At 39.3% G+C, this 14,216-nt stretch overlaps 1 long non-coding RNA gene across 4 annotated transcripts in view; it reads left to right on the forward strand.

Annotated features, from left to right (window-relative positions):
- Window positions 1-8,016: 8,016 nt before the first annotated feature.
- LOC311584033 overlaps window positions 8,017-14,216 on the forward strand; it is an 83,563-nt gene continuing 77,363 nt past the window's right edge. For all 4 annotated transcript variants that reach the window (XR_014774760.1, XR_014774761.1, XR_014774762.1 and 1 more), the window contains exon 1: window positions 8,017-8,177. This is a non-coding gene — a long non-coding RNA (uncharacterized lncRNA). The remainder of the gene's footprint in view (window positions 8,178-14,216) is intronic.

Below are 14,216 nucleotides of genomic sequence, written 5' to 3' on the forward strand. Positions count from 1 at the left end.
CCTACAAACCACAGGAGTAGGGCCTCCTTCCCTCAGTTCTCTCTGTATCCTACAGCTGCAACTCAGATGACTCACCCCACATAAAAAGCTTTTACCCTTCAACCCCAGACCTCTAACAATGTAGCATACGGGCATGAAGTGACACTTGCCCTGGCTACTACTTGTTACAGCATTGCCCACCAAGCCTATGTCCCCTATGCCTGGAGAAACTCCACAGAAGATACTTTTCGCTTTTTCATTAAACTTCACTTTCCCAAGCTGAGATTAATAGGTAATTTCTTTTTTTTATTTTTTATTAATTTATTCTTGTTACATCTCAGTGGTTATCCCATCCCTTGTATCCTCCCATTCCTCCCTCCCTCCCATTTTCCCCTTACTCCCCTCCCCTATGACTGTGCCTGAGGGGGACTTCCTCTCCCTTTATATGCTCATAGGGTATCAAGTCTCTTCTTGGTAGCCTGCTATCCTTCCTCTGAGTGCCACCAGGTCCCCTGAGTGCCTCCAGGGGACATGGTCAAATATGAGACATCAGAGTACGTGGAAAGTCATACCCCTCTCTCCACTCAACTGTGGAGAATGTCCTGTCCATTGTCTAGATCTGGGTAAGGGTTTGAAGTTTACCGCCTATATTGTCCTTGGCTGGTGCCATAGTTTGTGCGGGACCCCTGAGCCCAAATCTGCCTATCATAATGTTCTACTTGTAGGTTTCTAGGACGCTCTGGATCCTTCTACTTTGCTATTCTCCTATGCTTCTCTCATCTAGAGTCCCAATAGGATGTCCTCCCCTCTGTCTCAGTTTCCTGGTAAGTGAAGCCTTTCGTGGGACATGCCCCTTGGGCTAGTATGCAGATATAAGTGAGTATGTACCATTTGACTCTTTCTGCTTCTGGGTTAACTCACTCAATAGGTAATTTCTTTAATGTTACATTCCTAGAAGATTTGGGCTATAAGATATAATCCTATGGAAAAGCCAACCAAACATACAAAAGTTAACTAAATAAAGTCATAAGCTAAAATAATTCATAAATTTGGCCATGAAAAAACTTGAAGCACTAATACATTGGGCTGAAAAATAATAAATATTTTAATGATAAATGGGACAAAACTGCTATAATTAATTATTTTTGGTGTGGGTGCTCTGTTTTTAGATTTCCCAGAACCTGGAGCTCACAGATTGGCTTGTATAGCAGGCCAGCTAGTCACAAAGATGCTCCTGTCTTTGTCTCATGCCCAGCTTTGGGATTACAGGTGTGCATCACTAAACAACGTCTTTCAATAAGTGATGAGGATTCAAGCTGAGCCCTTCATGGTTGCACAGCCAACACTTTACCCATCAAGCAACCTTTCCAGCCCAGAAGCACACAATGTTTGAAACAGGTACATGGCCATGGAAGAGCTTGGTTGACTCCTAAAAGTAACTACATTAATATAGAAGCAACAAGTGACCACACCAAATTTAAGTTTATTTTAAATTTAAGTTAATTTAAGATTAATTAAGTTAATTTAAGATTCCTAAAATAGACTGAGTAATTTGTCTATAATTGTTTCTAAATTTGGGGCATTTTTTTTCTTCTCATGCATGTTTGTGTATGTGTGCGCATGTGTGTGTGTGTGTGTGTGTGTGTGTGTGTGGTGTGTGTGTGTGTGTGTGTGTGTGTGTGTGTGTGTGTGTGTGTGTGTGTTTCATGAGGATGTGCTATATGTGTGGCTGCCAGGCACAGGAACACTGTCCAAATCATTTGAGACAAATTCTCTCACTGGTGTGAAACTGGGCAGTGAAACCCAGGGACGGTCTTTTCCCTGCCTCGCACGGACTGGTATTAAAGTGTGTTTACTATTTATAGTATGCTTTTTGCTTCTGTTCTGGCTTAGGACACAGGTCTCTCCAAACATTTAAGTCTCAGTGGAGATTGGTCTTTTTATTCAATGAGAGAGAAAACAGAAGATAAACTTCCTTCAAAACTTCACTCTTCTTTGGCCCATTCTCCTTGCTCTTTAAATATTGATGTCTGAACCCTCTTTAAAGGAAGCTATCATATTTCTAAACTTGCTAAGTGTACATCACTCTAGAAGCAATCCTTATTTCCTCGTGTACAGATCCTTCAGTGGAGCAGTGTTCTGTGTGAATAGTCTGGCCCTGGATCCTGAGCATCATCAGAAAGGGTGGCCTGAGCCTCAGTCCTGGGGACAGCCTCACTCAGTCTCTGGGCTGCCTGGTGCTCTCCTGGGCTTCGTGACCATGCTTTTCTCAGCTTCCCTTTCTCCTCTGAGGTCTATAGCTCAAAAGTTTCATATAAAACTGTAAACAGGAAGTTAAGAGATTTTCTCCATATATATATATATGGTTATTGCAGGCTATACAGTCTTTGCTTGTTTATTGGTGTTTGTGTCTCTCTGTGTGTGTATGTGTGTGTGTGTTTCTCTCTCTCTCTCTCTCTCTCTCTCTCTCTCTCTCTCTCTCTCTCTCTCTGTGTGTGTGTGTGTGTGTGTGTGTGTGTGTATGTGTGTGTGTGTGATGTGTCTGTGTGTCTGTGACTGCTTCACTATGTACCTCAGGCTAGCATCACGCTGCTTTTCTGATCTTCTGCCTCACAAAGCCTGGCACTCTGGGCCCCACACCTGGGTCTGAATACAAGCCTTTTAACAGACATAGGCCTTTACTCACCTTGGTGGGTGAATTCCTAGATCATGTGTCTAGATCAAATTGGTAGATACACAGTTATCTTTGGAAGCATATATTGCATTACAAAATGGCTGGATCATTTTCCAGGCTGATAGGATATGAGTGCCTTCTCCATCCCACCGGAGCTAAGGTCAACTTTGTAGAGTCAGCTACACAACAGATATGCACTAATGTATTATTACATAGATTTCTTTTATGACCAATGTTATGAGGCATTTTTTTCATATGAATATATTCTCTCCAACTATCCTTTTGCCACATTTCAGCAATAGCTTTAGTCTATAATTTACAGAATTGATTATTGCTTTCTTATTTTGAGTCCTGAGAGGTTTTTATTTATATGTTTTAAATACAGACCCTGCATTAGGTAGCCCTTTTGTCAATATTTTCTTTGTACTCAGACTTGTATATCAATTATCTTAACTGTGACTTTAAATAAACAAAAGTTCTTTATTTGTGGGTCTTTCAATTATTTTCATGGAAGCAATTTATTTATCAATTTATTCTTGTTAATTAAGATCATGGCATTTTATTACTATGCAGCTCTGGAAATATTAGAACTCCCTGTGCTGGCCTCACACTCTGTTGCCGATATGCCCAGCTAAGGATCGGGAGTTCTCTGAGGCAGGAGAAAATTGTGCACAGCACAACATGCTCACTGTTTAAATTGCCTGTGAGTTAGATGCAGTGCGAGGCACCGCGGATGCAGCAAATGTACCCATGGTGGAGCTTTGGGTCCCATCAGTCTTAGCATCGACTCTGTGTGCACCTGATGCTTATATAGTTCTCTCCCTAAGTGCGTTTCAGGTCTACCTTTCTAATCGGCCTCAAGCTTTCTGGAGTGGACTGAACCGTCCAAGCCTCCAAACCAACAAGAATACAGATTACTGCATGTGAGTCAAAGGACCCAGGGTCAGAAGGCAACAGGCACAGATAAATGAAGTAGGAAAGACTGAATAACACGGCAGCCGCCAGGAAACAATGCAATCATTGTAGCCAGTTTTGAAAATTCCCACTAGTTGCCATGTTAAAAAACTAGTAAGAAGACATTCAGAATTATAGACTCATCAAGATAGGAAATATGTTTTCTTCAAGGTTGCCAAATAAAAATAGCCAAGATATTATAAGTGTAACATTAATATAATTCCTGATTATTTCATCGTTCTTCTTACTGTATATAGTTTATTTTTATATATGTAATGATATATAAATGTATATGAAAAATGAAAAAAATTAAAAAGAAAAGAGAGAAAGAAAAAACTAGTAAGAAGGCTGACTTCTATTTTTCATATGTATATTTTCTTTTTATTTTTGATATCCTTTACAAACACCTTTCAAAATGATGTGATTTGTATAATAATAACAACCTGATAATTTAAATAAATAATTAAATGATTTATCCATCACTTGCCATGTATGCCTATGCACAGGTATGTGTAAAAATGCTGGCCATGTGGATGGACCTATGTGCGGAGGCCAGAAGCCAACCTGGTTTGTTATTGCTCATAAGGGACCCAAATTACTTTTGGGGGACATGTTTCCATTAGGACCCGAAGCTTGCTGAATTGGCTACTCTGGCTGGCCAATGAGTCTCAGGAACACGCCTATGCCATTTCCCCATCAAAGGTATAATCAGTGGGTGCCACCATACCCTGCATTTTTATGTGGGTTCTGAGATGCATCTATATCCTCCTGCCTGCAAGTAAGCTTTTTAATAACTGATGTGCCTTCACAGCTGCATCTCATATATCTTTAAAAACAGCCTCTGTGATAAGTGCCTATGAGACACAGTGCTGACAATCATATTTATTATTCAGTGTTTGGGATTTTACATTTTAGAAATTATTTCTTCTTCTTGACATTTCTCCCCTTCTTTCCTACAAAACATACCCAAAAGTGATGAATCAAAAGCTAGAAATATCTTGCAAGAGAAAGAGAAAAGTATGACAGTTGGCAAGATAAAAATTAAGAAGTAGAGGGCAGGAAGTAATCACCAGCACACACTTGAGGTGGAAACTAGAAAATAATTTCCACCAAATTAAAAATTATAGCTATGTAACAAAAATAATAAGTCAGATAAAATAATGAATTTTAAATAATTCTCATAGTTTTGTCTCAATAATGAAATATTTATAAGAAATTGCCATTAAAGTCCTGTTCAACATGTTAAACATGGGTTCGATAATTGTTGATATCTATTTCAACATTTCCAGAGGAGTAAATTTGACTGCTAGTTCCCCCGGCATCACTGGGGAACCACGCCACGAGGCTCAGGATGCTGTAGCCACCCCTAGGGACATGCTCTGAGTCTGGCAGGAACATTAGCTGATCATACAACTTCAGTCTGACAGCTTCAGATTTTTAACAGAGGGGAAAGGGGAGAGCTAATGGGCATGAATAAGCTTAAAAGCAAGGGGTTTATCAGCTGCTGTAAACAGCTGACTCCCGAGAGCTAATAGAGGTACTTCTAAAAACGTAAAAAGCCAATAGCTACCTTTTCAGGCAGCTAATAATTTCAATCTGGTCTTCCTCATTTGTCTCTTCTCCAGCCCCCGGCCTCTCTGCCGCCTTCTTCTTCTTCTTCTTCTTCTTCTTCTTCTTCTTCTTCTTCTTCTTCTTCTTCTTCTTCTTCTTCTTCTTGGCTTTCTTTTCCTCTGGAAAAATATTCTCCTCAGCACTGATTAACATGAAAATTTTCTTCTTACATAACACATTCCTCTTTGTCAAAAGAATAACACATTATCTAACTTCATGAAAAGATAACTCAAAAGATGAATGAAGCAAATCAAATTATTAACATGACTATAATATTTGTTACCGTTTTCTAGTTTTCTAACAGGAACACACATGATATTGTTTGGCACATTACTGAGTGAGGACCAGAGCTATTTATCTTTGCACTGGACCTCAGGCGCATAACTGTTTGTGTATACATTTCAAAGGGCTTGCAAATACAATTATCTGTTTTGCCTCACAAATATTTCAAAGTATTCTCGTATTGCATTTATGCATAGAGGGTTCTAACTGAGCATTTTGTAGAACAGATTTGCTTTGAACTGACAATGGTTCAAGTAGCACAGCAAAGTCCTGTTTACTTTTACCAGAGGGTAGGAAATATATTTAATTATATCAGCCACCTTTTGAAAGATGAGAACAGGGAGGGAAGACACACTGTTAGGAGACTGTGAGGGAAGGCATCTTCAGTGCAGAACCTGATAAGGCAGGGCTGTTTGAAATGCATGACTGGCGTCTCTCACACTGAGAAGCGACATTCTCTCACCGTGGTTTCTCTGATCTTGGTGGGAGTTAAGAAGGCACCAGGATTAATTTTTCTCCTTCTCAAGATGCACAACATCATTTACCAGGATAATGAGACATTTAACACACTGCCATGCTCAAGTGATCCCACTGCCCACCAGGGATGTCCTTGGCGTGGCACTCCACACTACTGCATAGGGCGACTGAGCCCAAGACAGTGGGCAGGACCTACAATCTCATGTGACAATTTGGTGAATCATGGACTACGTCGGTGAATACTAATCTCTAAGTATGTTTATATATAATATGATAATAACATATAATTATATTACAAATAAACATACATTATATGTAAGCTTATTATGTATAAGATAAATATTAAATATAGAATCTCTTTCAGAATATTTGTCCACACTATGTGAAGCCCTGGCTTCAGTGTCTAATATGTAGAAACAAAAAGGATTTTTTTCATGTAGAGATGTAGGCATACAGGCACATTTTAAGCTGAACAGCATGAGCTTTGAACGCAGGTATGGGATTCTAAACCCAGTTCCCATATTTCTATGCCACAGAAAATCTCTCTTAGCCCTAAAGTTTTCATTCACTTCATCAAGTGAGAAATAAACTTCCATAATGAAAATGTCTTGTTTCAAAAGAGTTCATAATCATCCTGAGTTGTAAATAGGCCTGTGGAGCAGTTTTGTTGTTGTTGTTGTTTTGGTTTTTGGTTTTTGTTTTGTTTTTTTTTTTGTTTTTTTTTTGTTTTTTTTTGGTTAGGTAATATCTGGGTTTTTGTTTTAGAAGTTATTGTTAAATAGCTGTAATTATTAAAATCAGCTTTTCTACAGAACAACTAAGATAGATTTTCTAGTGTGGATGCCATAGCTCTATGCCAGTCTTACACATTTGACTAAGCTTGATTTGTCTAATGTGAGCGCTTTCAACTCAGAGACACCATCTCTGATTCTTAAATATCTTTGCTCTGTTCAGTGGATCTAGTTTAGACTTACTACTAGTTTAGCTAGAATTTCCTAGTTTTGGTGAGGCCTAAAATTTGCTTCCATCTCAAAAAGTTGTGGTAATCACTGCTTAGTACGATATGGTAAGCACCAACAGCTCCTACTCCTGGAGATCAAATTATGATGGTTCAGACTTTCTGCAAAGCTATGTCTGCATGTACTGTTGTGGCAGACCCCCACACACAAACCAACAATTCTCCAAATGACATCGTTGTATAATTCCTTTTCCACATACACAGGTGACCTGGTTTGCTTGATGGGTCACATTAGGCAAGATTTGTCCAACTGGGACAAGATTTCCTAGAAGGCTTGATGTCACTACCAATAATGTTGGGAAAATCACCATGACAAAGAAGTGAATTGACTTGGGTTTCTGGGGACACTTTGGGAGCTAATGAGGATGTGTAATAACAGACAGCAGCAAAAAGGCTATTCTGCAGCCACAAGTAGTCAGTCTCTTCCAAAAGAGAACAGTCCCCAGAGGCAGATCACCTCCAGACATATCTCAACATAATGTTGTGCAGTCACAGGCTTGAATGTATGTTGAAAGACCATGTGCCAAAGATATTGAGTGTGTGATATTCGCAGGCACAGGGTTAAGGAAAACCCGATACTGGACTCTAAATACATCATCAAAATTCTCCCTTTGCTGTGGTTATAATTCACGGCTGTATTATGATTGGATGTTGAAAGACACTAATTCATGTTTTGCTGTGAACTGAATTTTTTTCCGCTCTAGGAACTATGGAAACATAAACTGGCTGGATATCCACTGAGCAGAGAGGATACTTCCAACATGACTGAGAACCGAGTTCGGAGATAAGGTCTCAAATCAAGTTCTCAGCCCTTGAAGATCAGGAGGTTATAAATATAGAGTTAATGAAATAAAACCAGAGGCTAGGCTAAAAAGTGTGATGAATATTCATGTCGTTTCTGAGAATGAGCAGAGATTTTTCTGGGAATTTGGGCACCTAATCTTTCTATCCTCTGTCTCTCTCTCTCTCTCTCTCTCTCTCTCTTTTTTTTTCAGGCCTGTTGTTACCATGCCAACTTTCAACTGTCAAGGCAGTGGGGGAGGATAGTGTTCAGCACACAGGTGGGATTACAGTGATATCAAAGGTTGCCTGGACCCACTGTGGCAGCAGTCATTGGTCTAACTGGATCCAGCAAGCCAATATGAAGACGTTTGTGGCCACACTGACATCTTGACCCCACAGGTAAACAGTGGCAAAGGGATCAGAACGGCAGTTATCCAGGCAGCTCTCAGATAACTGGATGGTGGGAGTGTAAGCCTGTGCCAAGAATTTTAAGTTGAAGTGAGGTGATAAGAAAAAAGTGCAACATGTTAATTTATCTTACACAGGACTGAACCTCTAACCTGCCTTGTCCTAAATCTATGATCTGGACCACTAAGCTTTCAATTACATTAATACGACTGACTGAACCTTTTCCACTTTTACAATTTCTAGGGGTTTTTTTTGGGGAGGTGGGGGGAAGGTTACTTTTTTGTTGCTTCATTTGTTTACTTGATTAAATGAGGAAATAGACATGTTAAGTGTATATTCACAGGGTGATGAATTTATTTTTTTACATATAATTGTGTATTTAATATACATGTTTGTGGGCAGTGAGTTGTTCAGATGTGCACAGGACATAGGACAAAGGTAGGGTTAGGCAACAAGATGGATGCATGTTTTTCCTTCCATCATGTGGGTCTTGCATGCATGTGTGTGTGTGTGTGCATATGTGTGTGTGTGTGTGCATATGTGTGTGTGCACACACATGCAACATATGCTTGTGTGGCCATGTGCCACAAGTCCTAACTAATTGATTTTTCCAGTCAAACAATACCAATGACTTTCCTGTCTCTTTTTGACTAAGCTGCTTCAACTTGGAATGATTCATAGTAAAATTTTCTCCTGATACCTTATGAGCATATAAAGGGGGAGGAGGTCCCCTCAGTCACAGTCCTAGGGGAGGGGAGACACAGGGGGAGGAGGTCCCCTCAGTCACAGTCACAGGGGAGGGGAGACACAGGGGGAGGAGGTCCCCTCAGTCACAGTCACAGGGGAGGGGAGACACAGGGGGAGGAGGTCCCCTCAGTCACAGTCACAGGGGAGGGGAGACACAGGGGGAGGAGGTCCCCCTCAGTCACAGTCATAGGGGAGGGGAGTAAGGGGAAATGAGAGGGAGGAATGGGAGGATGCAAGGGATGGGATAACCATTGAGATGTAATAAGAATAAATTAATAAAATAAAATTTTTTAAAAATTTAAAAAAAGAAATTAGGATTTATACAATTGGCATAAAAGGATGCTCCCTATCTCAGTACGATCAGCTTACCGTCGAGAACTCTGACTGCTCTGAAAGCCATGCTACCAACAAAACATGCATTTCTATGTGGATATTTCTGAGACTCGGGTTCCACATCCTGCTTGAGTTTTATTTACAACGGCAGGAATAAATTCGCGTGCTGCTTACCTCAAACTTGGCAAGCTAGAGGCGATAGTCAGATGCTGAGTCTTTGAAAAATAACTTCCTGGGACCGGCTTCTAATTCTATTACTTTCTTGTTGTGTGATCCTGGCCAACGTATGGTCTGCCTATAGTTCCCAGGAGCCACCGTGAAGTTTAAATGCAGTACATGCTCAGAGCAAGGCTCTCTGCCCATCATCCCAGCTGTGTGTCACTGCCAGTCCAGACAGCATCTTTTCCTCTTCAACCTGAAGGAGATCATTAAATTGTGATCCAAATAAAATACAGAGCACTGCACTGTAAAGGTTTGGTTATTAAGTATTAAGTATCCTGTTTATTTTATTTTATTTATTTATTTTTTGGCTTGGATACCACATATCCAAAGCAAGCATACAATTGAAATAGGTATATCTCAAACAGTACTACATGAGATAAAACTTAATGAAACTTCCCCAACTGGGCGTTTTCCCCCACTGGGTAGCAAATGGTGATCTATGAATAATTCTGATGGTTAACTAAACTTCTGAAATGTAAAGAGGTAGCTGAGTAAGAGAGTGTTGTCTTACATTGTTCCTTCTGATTCCTTAAGATAATTTTATTTCAGCCCCTTCTGAGAATATGCCTTTAAAATTTAAATAATAATAGCCATTATTAACTTCTAAGTAATAAAAACTCTTTTCAGGCAAACAGACAAATAAACAAATAAGTAAAACACCATGCTAATATATGAGGGAAATGAATATGACTAAAAGAAGTGATAGAACCCTAATGCTGAAAAGACACCTATCTTAACGTTGGTAAATGTTAACACATGTCTCAAATTAGAATTAGTTTCTGCTCTCAGACTGTATAGACTCACAATTACTGGGAATATGGACAAATACAGGGTTTCCAGCTTTTAACCATGAATATGTATTTTATTTAAATGAACATACAAATGTTTATATAGGCATTTGTGTGTATAAATTTATATAATACAGATTTATAGATGAACATAAAGTCTGGTCACTACTAATAATTTATTAAAATGTAGATCAACTCAATCATTAGAATACTGGATCTGTTATATGAACTCCAAAGTTTCCATTTTATAAATCATTATTTTAGTAAAAATGGTTATTAATAGAAATAATTTCTTTAAAAAGTAATGCAATGTATTTTGGTAGCATCAGGAGAATACAGCTTAATTAATTCTAATGTAATAACTTTTGAGGTTTGAGAACATTATTAGCAATGTATATTTTTATTAAAGAATAAAATATAATTTTTAATTTTTTAACTTAAACCTTAGGGCATCACTTCTTAGTTGCTTTTCAGAAATGAAATATAATTATCTTTATTGTAATTATTTCAGAAATTACATTTTACCTAATCTTTCTGCCTTTATAAATAATTCTAAATATGCAAGTTAATTTCCTACAGAAGTTTTGTGTTTAGATTGATCATATTTAGACTTAAAAGAGGCAAACCGCTGTCTGCTTTGGTATTGCTAATTACAAAGGCACCTGAGAGGAGTGGCAACCCACTCCTAGACAGACATTGTCCAGGTAGCAGCAGAGGGAAATGGCTACAAGAACTGCCCCACCCCCACCCCCAGCCACCCATGCAGAACCAATGGCTGCCAATCAACTCTCTCAGAAAAAAGAAGAGACACCAAACCAAACCATTGTCCTACTGTTTGTGGGAGTGGAGTTTCAATTACAGAAAATTTTATACTTGAGACATGTTTTTATTATAATATTCTCCATTTAAGACCTTTGCAAAGAAAACCCATCACTCCCAAGTATAAAAGTCTTTGTCTTGATTAATAGATCCAATTTGCAGAGAAAGCAGGCTGCTTTGTCTCTGAATCGCATAGATAGGAATTTCAGGATGGATTAAATATTCAAAAATATTATCAAGAAAAGAGCAAATCTATGAATTATATTCCTCACTATAAGAATGTGTGGCCCGTTACTTGTCATTTCTAGTATAGGCCACATTTTATTGGGATGAAGGTTTATTTAATCTCTGCCTGTATATTGTTTCCACAGACAAACACACATCTTGTTTCTAAAGAGCACAGTGTGTTTCACAGATGTAGAAAACAAGGATAAAAGAAAAATATCAAAGCCATATTATGTAGGAAATTAGCCACACAATCATTTTTGCTGTTTTATTTTTGTCTAGGTATCAAACTTTTCTGAGCTACAATTTAGTCATTTATTAAATAGTGATAGTAAAATTATTTATCTGATAAGGTTTTAAATCAGGTAAAAAATCTCAAAGAAATGTTTTGGGGGCCAGCCTCACCCACACAAAGATCTGAATAAATATTAGCGGCTCTGAGGGGACTGCTGCATGCTATGTATTACGAGTTAAGAGGCACTATGCTTAATAGATTTGTTATGCTACTTTTCATCATTCTTAGAAGGTTGGATTGTCCTGTGTAAAGATTTACAGAAATGTAAACCAGGTGTCTCACACTTATTCAGCCTTCGGGGGTGGGTCATGCTTTCCTTTAATGCCTAAATACCAATAGCTCATGTCTCTTTGTATGTTATGGCAGAAAATCTAGTCTTTTTATGGGGTTTCTCTCCTCAAGTATTTCTGAGAATTCCTGAAAAATGTTTATGTACACCACAGCTTTGTATATCATAGCCTCTGCCTGCTGTTCAGACAGGCAACTGGCACGCAAGCCTGTAGCTCTTTTCTATATTCAGCCTTAGTTTTCTTTGTAGTAGCTCTTTCATTGAGGGACATGGCTGCAACCTTCCTAAAGCAGCATCCCTGCTAGGCAGTTGGCATTAGGCTACTTCTAGGCATGCCCCATTAGATGCTTGCTGAACACAGATCAGAAACCCTTGCTAAATGCACTATATCTGTAAAGTTTTTAATGCAATGTGAGGTTTTATAAATAGCCAGAAACTCGGGCTTTGCAGGAGTAAAGAACCCAGGAATTTCCTTGTTGGTCATCTGGGACAAAGCCAGGAGTCTGTTGGGACTGGCTGGTGTGGCTCCCGGTTAGAGATTAGGTGGAGGCAAGCTGGTGCAGCCCCTCAGGCTGGGAACTGTAATGGCTGCAGTGTTTCTTTCTGGATATGTAGGAGAGACACAAAAGCTCAGGACTCACCTACTCACATCCTGCCAGCACACCAGCAGTCAAGGCAGGATCCAGGGGCCACAGGATGCTCAACAGGCTGGCATCCTAACAGGTGAGGTTGCACAGCCCCATCCAGGCAGACATGGATAGCTGAGCCTAGGCTGCATGGCAGCTTTGTAGGATTAACCTTTCTACATGGCTTCAAAAAGGCCACCCCTCCTGTTGCTTGGGACTTCTACATTTTATGAGGACCAGACATCATGAAGATGCATCATTAGTGTATTACTCATCAGAAATTACAATGGCAAAGGACAATAAATGATTTTCCAAAAGCAACAGTCTTAAAGTAAGAACTGCTAACAGTGAAGAAATTATTTTATAATATCAACAAATGGCACACACACACACACACACGCACACACACATGCACACACACACACACACACACACACACACACACACACACATACATACAAAGACAAAAATCTTCAATTTATCCACTCTCCTTCCTGAAAGCAAAGAAACTATAGTTTTCTACTGGTGAATTTAAGTGGCCTCTGAGGAAAAACAATCTTATCTCTGAAGGTCAAGGTCAGTCCTTCTATGCCTACAAGACATCAGTAAAGGCTAGCTATAGTTAATCTTGACTGTCCCGAAATGTTTCAAGAAGAAACATGCAAATGTGTGGAACAAGATTATAAAATCTTGTAGGTAGATAAACTATTTGATTTAGGTGAGACCTTAGCCCTGCACCATGGCTGCAGTCTATGCTTTGGTCTAGGTGGTAATTTTCTGTTCTGGATCCCTTGAGACATGAGCCCATCCATAGGTGAGGGGGCTTGTGGAAGGGTTGCCTGCACAGAAGCACTCGGCAGAAGCAGAGGTGCAAGGGAGAACATGAGTCTCAGGGAGATTAATCCTACGAGGATCAGAGGAACCTAATGAGAAATGAGGTGGGGCTTAAGTTAAGTAAGACAGGATGAGCTTGAAACAAGTCTCTGTCCTCGGAGCAAGCTCAGGAGCACTGAGGATGATCAGAAGAGTTCTGGGGTCAAAGGTGAGCTGACCTCACAGAGGACTGGCCCTTCAGGGTTGGTGCCAGAGCTCTTCTCCTGCGGTCGTTGCAGGGTGTACTTAGTAACCGCTCTGAGTCTCACGTCACATCTTCAGTGCAATGTGAAGCAATATATAAAAAATACTAAACTATGCAGAAGTAAAAAAATTTAACTGTTAAAAATTCAAGGTTGTGCTACATTGGAGGAGTTTTAGTTACATCTTGCTAAGTAAGAGTAGAAAGTTTTGTTTTGGTTGATATATAAACGTGTATATATTCACACACACATATAACCATATATATTCTAGAAAAATCAGGGGTTAATCATAGCAATCAATTTTTTATTTAAAATAATCATTGAACAAGCAAATGCAATACTAAAATTTCAGTATTTTATACTACACTATTTTGATAAAGAAAAATTTAAAAAGTAACAAATAAATCTTGTTTTCTCACAAGACAAAAAGAAAAGCAGAAAAAAATTCTGAAATCATTCCCTGTGAGTGAAATAAGAACCATTCCCCAGCGCCCCACTACCACAGCCCGGCCCCTGATCCTTATAGCTCTTAGGAAATAAGAAAGCCACTCTTCTGGCTCCCAAACAGAGTAGCTCTAGTGCACTTGGTCTGCAGATCGCCATGTGTTGT

The sequence above is a fragment of the Acomys minous genome (genome assembly GCF_964271855.1).
Source record: "Acomys minous genome assembly, chromosome: 15".
NCBI classification, from domain to species: domain Eukaryota; kingdom Metazoa; phylum Chordata; class Mammalia; order Rodentia; family Muridae; genus Acomys; species Acomys minous.